This window comes from Coregonus clupeaformis, unplaced genomic scaffold, assembly GCF_020615455.1.
Source record: "Coregonus clupeaformis isolate EN_2021a unplaced genomic scaffold, ASM2061545v1 scaf0181, whole genome shotgun sequence".
In the NCBI taxonomy this organism is placed as follows: domain Eukaryota; kingdom Metazoa; phylum Chordata; class Actinopteri; order Salmoniformes; family Salmonidae; genus Coregonus; species Coregonus clupeaformis.
In genome coordinates, this window is record NW_025533636.1 from 562,501 (window position 1) to 574,305 (window position 11,805).

Sequence of the window (11,805 nt, forward strand, 5' to 3'; positions counted from 1 at the left end):
GTACAGTACACCCCCTGGACAGGACACTAGTCTATCTCCTGTTTCTGTAGTGAGACAGCTTGATGTACCAGTACACCCCCTGGACAGGACACTAGTCTATCTCCTGTTTCTGTAGTGAGACAGCTTGATGTACCAGTACACCCCCTGGACAGGACACTAGTCTATCTCCTGTTTCTGTAGTGAGACAGCTTGATGTACAGTACACCCCCTGGACAGGACACTAGTCTATCTCCTGTTTCTGTAGTGAGACAGCTTGATGTACCAGTACACCCCCTGGACAGGACACTAGTCTATCTCCTGTTTCTGTAGTGAGACAGCTTGATGTACCAGTACACCCCCTGGACAGGACACTAGTCTATCTCCTGTTTCTGTAGTGAGGCAGCTTGATGTACAGTACACCCCTGGACAGGACACTAGTCTATCTCCTGTTTCTGTAGTGAGACAGCTTGATGTACAGTACACCCCTGGACAGGACACTAGTCTATCTCCTGTTTCTGTAGTGAGACAGCTTGATGTACAGTACACCCCCTGGACAGGACACTAGTCTATCTCCTGTTTCTGTAGTGAGACAGCTTGATGTACCAGTACACCCCCTGGACAGGACACTAGTCTATCTCCTGTTTCTGTAGTGAGACAGCTTGATGTACCAGTACACCCCCTGGACAGGACACTAGTCTATCTCCTGTTTCTGTAGTGAGACAGCTTGATGTACCAGTACACCCCCTGGACAGGACACTAGTCTATCTCCTGTTTCTGTAGTGAGACAGCTTGATGTACCAGTACACCCCCTGGACAGGACACTAGTCTATCTCCTGTTTCTGTAGTGAGACAGCTTGATGTACCAGTACACCCCCTGGACAGGACACTAGTCTATCTCCTGTTTCTGTAGTGAGACAGCTTGATGTACAGTACACCCCCCTGGACAGGACACTAGTCTATCTCCTGTTTCTGTAGTGAGACAGCTTGATGTACAGTACACCCCCTGGACAGGACACTAGTCTATCTCCTGTTTCTGTAGTGAGACAGCTTGATGTACCAGTACACCCCCTGGACAGGACACTAGTCTATCTCCTGTTTCTGTAGTGAGACAGCTTGATGTACAGTACACCCCCTGGACAGGACACTAGTCTATCTCCTGTTTCTGTAGTGAGACAGCTTGATGTACAGTACACCCCCTGGACAGGACACTAGTCTATCTCCTGTTTCTGTAGTGAGACAGCTTGATGTACCAGTACACCCCTGGACAGGACACTAGTCTATCTCCTGTTTCTGTAGTGAGACAGCTTGATGTACCAGTACACCCCCTGGACAGGACACTAGTCTATCTCCCTGTTTCTGTAGTGAGACAGCTTGATGTACAGTACACCCCCTGGACAGGACACTAGTCTATCTCCTGTTTCTGTAGTGAGACAGCTTGATGTACCAGTACACCCCCTGGACAGGACACTAGTCTATCTCCTGTTTCTGTAGTGAGGCAGCTTGATGTACCAGTCCACCCCCTGGACAGGACACTAGTCTATCTCCTGTTTCTGTAGTGAGACAGCTTGATGTACCAGTACACCCCCTGGACAGGACACTAGTCTATCTCCTGTTTCTGTAGTGAGACAGCTTGATGTACCAGTACACCCCCTGGACAGGACACTAGTCTATCTCCTGTTTCTGTAGTGAGACAGCTTGATGTACAGTACACCCCCCTGGACAGGACACTAGTCTATCTCCTGTTTCTGTAGTGAGACAGCTTGATGTACCAGTACACCCCCTGGACAGGACACTAGTCTATCTCCTGTTTCTGTAGTGAGACAGCTTGATGTACAGTACACCCCCTGGACAGGACACTAGTCTATCTCCTGTTTCTGTAGTGAGACAGCTTGATGTACAGTACACCCCCTGGACAGGACACTAGTCTATCTCCTGTTTCTGTAGTGAGACAGCTTGATGTACCAGTACACCCCCTGGACAGGACACTAGTCTATCTCCTGTTTCTGTAGTGAGACAGCTTGATGTACAGTACACCCCCTGGACAGGACACTAGTCTATCTCCTGTTTCTGTAGTGAGACAGCTTGATGTACCAGTACACCCCCTGGACAGGACACTAGTCTATCTCCTGTTTCTGTAGTGAGACAGCTTGATGTACCAGTACACCCCCTGGACAGGACACTAGTCTATCTCCTGTTTCTGTAGTGAGACAGCTTGATGTACCAGTACACCCCCCTGGACAGGACACTAGTCTATCTCCTGTTTCTGTAGTGAGACAGCTTGATGTACCAGTACACCCCCTGGACAGGACACTAGTCTATCTCCTGTTTCTGTAGTGAGACAGCTTGATGTACAGTACACCCCCTGGACAGGACACTAGTCTATCTCCTGTTTCTGTAGTGAGACAGCTTGATGTACAGTACACCCCCTGGACAGGACACTAGTCTATCTCCTGTTTCTGTAGTGAGACAGCTTGATGTACCAGTACACCCCCTGGACAGGACACTAGTCTATCTCCTGTTTCTGTAGTGAGACAGCTTGATGTACCAGTACACCCCCTGGACAGGACACTAGTCTATCTCCTGTTTCTGTAGTGAGACAGCTTGATGTACCAGTACACCCCCTGGACAGGACACTAGTCTATCTCCTGTTTCTGTAGTGAGACAGCTTGATGTACCAGTACACCCCCTGGACAGGACACTAGTCTATCTCCTGTTTCTGTAGTGAGACAGCTTGATGTACCAGTACACCCCCTGGACAGGACACTAGTCTATCTCCTGTTTCTGTAGTGAGACAGCTTGATGTACAGTACACCCCCTGGACAGGACACTAGTCTATCTCCTGTTTCTGTAGTGAGACAGCTTGATGTACCAGTACACCCCTGGACAGGACACTAGTCTATCTCCTGTTTCTGTAGTGAGACAGCTTGATGTACCAGTCCACCCCCTGGACAGGACACTAGTCTATCTCCTGTTTCTGTAGTGAGACAGCTTGATGTACCAGTACACCCCCTGGACAGGACACTAGTCTATCTCCTGTTTCTGTAGTGAGACAGCTTGATGTACAGTACACCCCCTGGACAGGACACTAGTCTATCTCCTGTTTCTGTAGTGAGACAGCTTGATGTACAGTACACCCCCTGGACAGGACACTAGTCTATCTCCTGTTTCTGTAGTGAGACAGCTTGATGTACCAGTACACCCCCTGGACAGGACACTAGTCTATCTCCTGTTTCTGTAGTGAGACAGCTTGATGTACCAGTACACCCCCCTGGACAGGACACTAGTCTATCTCCTGTTTCTGTAGTGAGGCAGCTTGATGTACCAGTACACCCCCTGGACAGGACACTAGTCTATCTCCTGTTTCTGTAGTGAGACAGCTTGATGTACCAGTACACCCCCCTGGACAGGACACTAGTCTATCTCCTGTTTCTGTAGTGAGACAGCTTGATGTACCAGTACACCCCCTGGACAGGACACTAGTCTATCTCCTGTTTCTGTAGTGAGACAGCTTGATGTACCAGTACACCCCCTGGACAGGACACTAGTCTATCTCCTGTTTCTGTAGTGAGACAGCTTGATGTACCAGTACACCCCCTGGACAGGACGCTAGTCTATCTCCTGTTTCTGTAGTGAGACAGCTTGATGTACCAGTACACCCCCTGGACAGGACACTAGTCTATCTCCTGTTTCTGTAGTGAGACAGCTTGTGTAGCTAGTACACCCCCTGGACAGGACACTAGTCTATCTCCTGTTTCTGTAGTGAGACAGCTTGATGTCCAGTACACCTGGACAGGACACTAGTCTATCTCCTGTTTCTGTAGTGAGACAGCTTGATGTACCAGTACACCCCCTGGACAGGACACTAGTCTATCTCCTGTTTCTGTAGTGAGACAGCTTGATGTACCAGTACACCCCCTGGACAGGACACTAGTCTATCTCCTGTTTCTGTAGTGAGACAGCTTGATGTACCAGTACACCCCCTGGACAGGACACTAGTCTATCTCCTGTTTCTGTAGTGAGACAGCTTGATGTACCAGTACACCCCTGGACAGGACACTAGTCTATCTCCTGTTTCTGTAGTGAGACAGCTTGATGTACCAGTACACCCCCTGGACAGGACACTAGTCTATCTCCCTGTTTCTGTAGTGAGACAGCTTGATGTACCAGTACACCCCCTGGACAGGACACTAGTCTATCTCCTGTTTCTGTAGTGAGACAGCTTGATGTACAGTACACCCCTGGACAGGACACTAGTCTATCTCCTGTTTCTGTAGTGAGACAGCTTGATGTACAGTACACCCCCTGGACAGGACACTAGTCTATCTCCTGTTTCTGTAGTGAGACAGCTTGATGTACCAGTACACCCCCTGGACAGGACACTAGTCTATCTCCTGTTTCTGTAGTGAGACAGCTTGATGTACAGTACACCCCCTGGACAGGACACTAGTCTATCTCCTGTTTCTGTAGTGAGACAGCTTGATGTACCAGTACACCCCCTGGACAGGACACTAGTCTATCTCCTGTTTCTGTAGTGAGACAGCTTGATGTACAGTACACCCCCTGGACAGGACACTAGTCTATCTCAGGGCCCACAGGACTCTGGCTAAAGGTAGTGTGCTAAACAGGAAACAGGAAATAGGGTGCCACAGAGATAATAAAAGTGTTAGCTCAGAGATGAATCTAAGGCAGCAGAGTTATACATTTCACTCAGAAAAGATCACAACTAGAAGGTTAAAGAGGAAAAACATCAGTACTTTATTATCTAATATTATTAGTGAAGACAAATGTGAGGTTTTAATATCCCATAATGGGTGATAATAATCCTTCCTCTCCATCAATCATGGTAGATCAGGGGTGTCAAACTCCATTCCTGGAGGTATGTTTCTGCTGGTCTTTGGCTCTGGTAGATCAGGGGTGTCAAACTCCATTCCTGGAGGTATGTTTCTGCTGGTCTTTGGCTCTGGTAGATCAGGGGTGTCAAACTCCATTCCTGGAGGTATGTTTCTGCTGGTCTTTGGCTGCGTTTACACAGGCAGCCCAATTCTGACCTGTTGCCTAATCATTGTTCTTTTGACCATTCAGATCAGATCTTTAACCAATTATTGGGCAAAATGATCACAATTGGTCTGCCTGTGTAAACGCAGCCTTAGTGATTTTCCTTTCAGTGTGTCCAATTAAGACCTAGACAACCAGGTGAGGGGAGTTCTTAACTAGTCAATGAACTTAATTGATTAAACAAGTACAAGGGAGGAGTGACACTCGGTGCTCCGGGAACTGAGTATAACAGCACTGTGGTAGAGGATGAACAGCTGCCTGTCAGTCACAGTAGGGGATATGTGCTGTATATATACACTGAGTATACAAAACATTAAGAACACCTAATACTGAATGTCAATGGAAAGAGCAGGTGTTCATAATGTTTTGTTCACTCACAATGGTCCTCTGTAGCTCAGCTGGTAGAGCACGGCGCTTGTAACGCCAGGGTAGTGGGTTCGATCCCCGGGACCACCCATACACAAAAAAAATGTATGCACGCATGACTGTAAGTCGCTTTGGATAAAAGCGTCTGCTAAATGGCATATTATTATTATTATTATTATTATTATTATCAGTATAGTATATTTGCCTGCTACTCACAGAGTCTCCAGCAGGTGGCGGCCAAACGGGTGTCTGGCCCAGGGAGCGTCTGCATCGGGGTCTGAGTCAGAATCAGGACTGAGTTCTAGACTGGTGGCAGCCGAGGCCAGGGCCCACACCTACAGAACCCAGAGTTAATACAGGGCCCACACCTACAGAACCCAGAGTTAATACAGGGCCCACACCTACAGAACCCAGAGTTAATACAGGGCCCACACCTACAGAACCCAGAGTTAATACAGGGCCCACACCTACAGAACCCAGAGTTAATACAGGGTCCACACCTACAGAACCCAGAGTTAATACAGGGCCCACACCTACAGAACCCAGAGTTAATACAGGGTCCACACCTACAGAACCCAGAGTTAATACAGGGCCCACACCTACAGAACCCAGAGTTAATACAGGGTCCATACCTACAGAACCCAGAGTTAATACAGGGCCCACACCTACAGAACCCAGAGTTAATACAGGGCCCACACCTACAGAACCCAGAGTTAATACAGGGCCCACACCTACAGAACCCAGAGTTAATACAGGGCCCACACCTACAGAACCAAGAGTTAATACAGGGCCCACACCTACAGAACCCAGAGTTAATACAGGGCCCACACCTACAGAACCCAGAGTTAATACAGGGCCCACACCTACAGAACCCAGAGTTAATACAGGGCCCACACCTACAGAACCCAGAGTTAATACAGGGGCCACACCTACAGAACCCAGAGTTAATACAGGGGTCCCACACCTACAGAACCCAGAGTTAATACAGGGCCCACACCTACAGAACCCAGAGTTAATACAGGGCCCACACCTACAGAACCCAGAGTTAATACAGGGCCCACACCTACAGAACCCAGAGTTAATACAGGGTCCACACCTACAGAACCCAGAGTTAATACAGGGCCCACACCTACAGAACCCAGAGTTAATACAGGGCCCACACCTACAGAACCCAGAGTTAATACAGGGCCCACACCTACAGAACCCAGAGTTAATACAGGGCCCACACCTACAGAACCCAGAGTTAATACAGGGCCCACACCTACAGAACCCAGAGTTAATACAGGGCCCACACCTACAGAACCCAGAGTTAATACAGGGTCCCACACCTACAGAACCCAGAGTTAATACAGGGCCCACACCTACAGAACCCAGAGTTAATACAGGGTCCACACCTACAGAACCCAGAGTTAATACAGGGCCCACACCTACAGAACCCAGAGTTAATACAGGGCCCACACCTACAGAACCCAGAGTTAATACAGGGCCCACACCTACAGAACCCAGAGTTAATACAGGGGCCCACACCTACAGAACCCAGAGTTAATACAGGGCCCACACCTACAGAACCCAGAGTTAATACAGGGCCCACACCTACAGAACCCAGAGTTAATACAGGGCCCACACCTACAGAACCCAGAGTTAATACAGGGCCCACACCTACAGAACCCAGAGTTAATACAGGGCCCACACCTACAGAACCCAGAGTTAATACAGGGCCCACACCTACAGAACCCAGGAGTTAATACAGGGGCCCACACCTACAGAACCCAGAGTTAATACAGGGCCCACACCACAGAACCCAGAGTTAATACAGGGGCCCACAACTACAGAACCCAGAGTTAATACAGGGCCCACACCTACAGAACCCAGAGTTAATACAGGGCCCACACCTACAGAACCCAGAGTTAATACAGGGCCCACACCTACAGAACCCAGAGTTAATACAGGGTCCACACCTACAGAACCCAGAGTTAGATGTCTCTGATCAGACCTACCTTAGCCATGTCTCTGTCTCTCTGATCAGACCTACCTTAGTCATGTCTCTGATCAGACCTACCTTAGCCATGTCTCTGTCTCTCTGATCAGACCTACCTTAGCCATGTCTCTGTCTCTCTGATCAGACCTACCTTAGCCATGTCTCTGATCAGACCTACCTTAGCCATGTCTCTGTCTCTCTGATCAGACCTACCTTAGCCATGTCTCTGTCTCTCTGATCAGACCTACCTTAGCCATGTCTCTGATCAGACCTACCTTAGCCATGTCTCTGATCAGACCTACCTTAGCCATGTCTCTGATCAGACCTACCTTAGCCATGTCTCTGTCTCTGATCAGACCTACCTTAGTCATGTCTCTGTCTCTCTGATCAGATCTACCTTAGTCATGTCTCTGCTCTCTGATCAGACCTACCTTAGCCATGTCTCTGATCAGACCTACCTTAGCCATGTCTCTGATCAGACCTACCTTAGCCATGTCTCTGTTTGATCAGACCTACCTTAGCCATGTCTCTGTCTCTCTGATCAGACCTACCTTAGCCATGTCTCTGTCTCTCTGATCAGACCTACCTTAGCCATGTCTCTGATCAGACCTACTTAGCCATGTCTCTGATCAGACCTACCTTAGCCAGCTGTCTCTGATCAGACCTACCTTAGCCATGTCTCTGTCTCTCTGATCAGACCTACCTTAGTCATGTCTCTGATCAGACCTACCTTAGTCATGTCTCTGTCTCTCTGATCAGACCTACCTTAGCCATGTCTCTGATCAGACCTACCTTAGCCATGTCTCTGATCAGACCTACCTTAGCCATGTCTCTGATCAGACCTACCTTAGCCATGTCTCTGTCTCTGATCAGACCTACCTTAGCCATGTCTCTGTCTCTCTGATCAGACCTACCTTAGCCACTGTCTCTGATCAGACCTACCTTAGTCATGTTCTCTGATCAGACCTACCTTAGCCATGTCTCTGATCAGACCTACCTTAGCCATGTCTCTGTCTCTCTGATCAGACCTACCTTAGCCATGTCTCTGCTCTCTGATCAGACCTACCTTAGCCATGTCTCTGCTCTCTGATCAGACCTACCTTAGCCATGTCTCTGTCTCTCTGATCATACCTACCTTAGCCATGTCTCTGTCTCTCTGATCAGACCTACCTTAGCCATGTCTCTGTCTCTCTGATCAGACCTACCTTAGCCATGTCTCTGTCTCTCTGATCAGACCTACCTTAGCCATGTCTCTGTCTCTCTGATCAGACCTACCTTGCCATGTTCTTTCTCTGATCAGACCTACCTTAGCCATGTCTCTCTGATCAGACCTACCTTAGCCATGTCTCTGATCAGACCTACCTTAGCCATGTCTCTGTCTCTCTGATCAGACCTACCTTAGCCATGTCTCTGTCTCTGATCAGACCTAGCTTAGCCATGTCTCTGATCAGACCTACCTTAGCCATGTCTTGTCTCTGATCAGACCTACCTTAGCCATGTCTCTGTCTCTCTGATCAGACCTACCTTAGCCATGTCTCTGTCTCTCTGATCAGACCTACCTTAGCCATGTCTCTGATCAGACCTACCTTAGTCATGTCTCTGTCTCTCTGATCAGACCTACCTTAGCCATGTCTCTGTCTCTCTGATCAGACCTACCTTAGCCATGTCTCTGTCTCTCTGATCAGACCTACCTTAGTCATGTCTCTGTCTCTCTGATCAGACCTACCTTAGCCATGTCTCTGATCAGACCTACCTTAGTCATGTCTCTGTCTCTCTGATCAGACCTACCTTAGCCATGTCTCTGATCAGACCTACCTTAGCCATGTGCTCTCTGATCAGACCTACCTTAGCCATGTCTCTGTCTCTCTGATCAGACCTACCTTAGCCATGTCTCTGATCAGACCTACCTTAGCCATGTCTCTGATCAGACCTACCTTAGCCATGTCTCTGTCTCTCTGATCAGACCTACCTTAGCTCATGTCTCTGATCAGACCTACCCCTTAGCCATGTCTCTGTCTCTCTGATCAGACCTACCTTAGCCATGTCTCTGATCAGACCTACCTTAGCCATGTTCTCTGATCAGACCTACCTTATGTCTCTGATCAGACCTACCTTAGTCATGTCTCCGTCTCTCTGATCAGACCTACCTTAGCCATGTCTCTGTCTCTCTGATCAGACCTACCTTAGCCATGTCTCTCTGATCGACCTACCTTAGTCATGTCTCTGTCTCTCTGATCAGACCTACCTTAGCCATGTCTCTGTTCTCTGATCAGACCTACCTTAGCCATGTCTCTGATCAGACCTACCTTAGTCATGTCTCTGATCAGACCTACCTTAGCCATGTCTCTGATCAGACCTACCTTAGCCATGTCTCTGTCTCTGATCAGACCTACCTTAGCCATGTCTCTGATCAGACCTACCTTAGCCATGTCTCTGTCTCTGATCAGACCTACCTTAGTCATGTCTCTGATCAGACCTACCTTAGTCATGTCTCTGTCTCTCTGATCAGACCTACCTTAGCCATGTCTCTGATCAGACCTACCTTAGTCATGTCTCTGTCTCTCTGATCAGACCTACCTTAGCCATGTCTCTGATCAGACCTACCTTAGTCATGTCTCTGATCAGACCTACCTTAGTCATGTCTCTGTCTCTCTGATCAGACCTACCTTAGTCATGTCTCTGTCTCTCTGATCAGACCTACCTTAGCCATGTCTCTGTCTCTCTGATCAGACCTACCTTAGCCATGTCTCTGATCAGACCTACCTTAGCCATGTTCTGTCTCTCTGATCAGACCTACCTTAGTCATGTCTCTTCTCTGATCAGACCTACCTTAGCCATGTCTCTGATCAGACCTACCTTAGCCTGTCCTGTTCTCTGATCAGACCTACCTTAGCCATGTCTCTGATCAGACCTACCTTAGCCATGTCTCTGTCTCTCTGATCAGACCTACCTTGGTCATGTCTCTGTTCTCTGATCAGACCTACCTTAGCCATGTCTCTGTCTCTCTGATCAGATCTACCTTAGCCATGTCTCTGATCAGACCTACCTTAGCCATGTCTCTGTCTCTCTGATCAGACCTACCTTAGTCATGTCTCTGTCTCTCTGATCAGACCTACCTTAGCCATGTCTCTGATCAGACCTACCTTAGCCATGTCTCTGATCAGACACCTACCTTAGCCATGTCTCTGATCAGACCTACCTTAGCCATGTCTCTGTCTCTCTGATCAGACCTACCTTAGCCATGTCTCTGTTCTCTCTGATCAGACCTACCTTAGCCATGTCTCTGTCTCTCTGATCAGACCTACCTTAGCCATGTCTCTGTCTCTCTGATCAGACCTACCTTAGCCATGTCTCTGTCTCTCTGATCAGACCTACCTTAGCCATGTCTCTGATCAGACCTACCTTAGCCATGTCTCTGTCTCTGATCAGACCTACCTTAGCCATGTCTCTGATCAGACCTACCTTAGCCATGTCTCTGATCAGACCTACCTTAGCCATGTCTCTGTCTCTCTGATCAGACCTACCTTAGCCATGTCTCTGATCAGACCTACCTTAGCCAGTCTCTGTTCTCTGATCAGACCTACTTAGCCATGTCTCTGATCAGACCTACCTTAGCCATGTCTCTGTCTCTCTGATCAGACCTACCTTAGCCATGTCTCTGTCTCTCTGATCAGACCTACCTTAGCCATGCTCTCTGATCAGACCTACCTTAGTCATGTCTCTGTCTCTCTGATCAGACCTACCTTAGCCATGTCTCTGATCAGACTCTACCTTAGCCATGTCTCTGTCTCTCTGATCAGACCTACCTTAGCCATGTCTCTGATCAGACCTACCTTAGCCATGTCTCTGTCTCTCTGATCAGACCTACCTTAGTCATGTCTCTGTCTCTCTGATCAGACCTACCTTAGTCATGTCTCTGTCTCTCTGATCAGACCTACCTTAGCCATGTCTCTGTCTCTCTGATCAGACCTACCTTAGCCATGTCTCTGATCAGACCTACCTTAGTCATGTCTCTGTCTCTCTGATCAGACCTACCTTAGCCATGTCTCTGTCTCTCTGATCAGACCTACCTTAGTCATGTCTCTGTCTCTCTGATCAGACCTACCTTAGCCATGTCTCTGATCAGACCTACCTTAGCATGTCTCTGTCTCTCTGATCAGACCTACCTTAGCCTGTCTCTGATCAGACCCACCTTAGTCATGTCTCTGTCTCTCTGATCAGACCTACCTTAGCCATGTTCTCTGTCTCTCTGATCAGGACCTACCTTAGCTATGTCTCTGTCTCTCTGATCAGACCTACCTTAGCCATGTCTCTGATCAGACCTACCTTAGCCATGTCTCTCTCTGATCAGACCTACCTTAGTCATGTCTCTGTCTCTCTGATCAGACCTACCTTAGTCATGTCTCTGTCTCTCTGATCAGACCTAC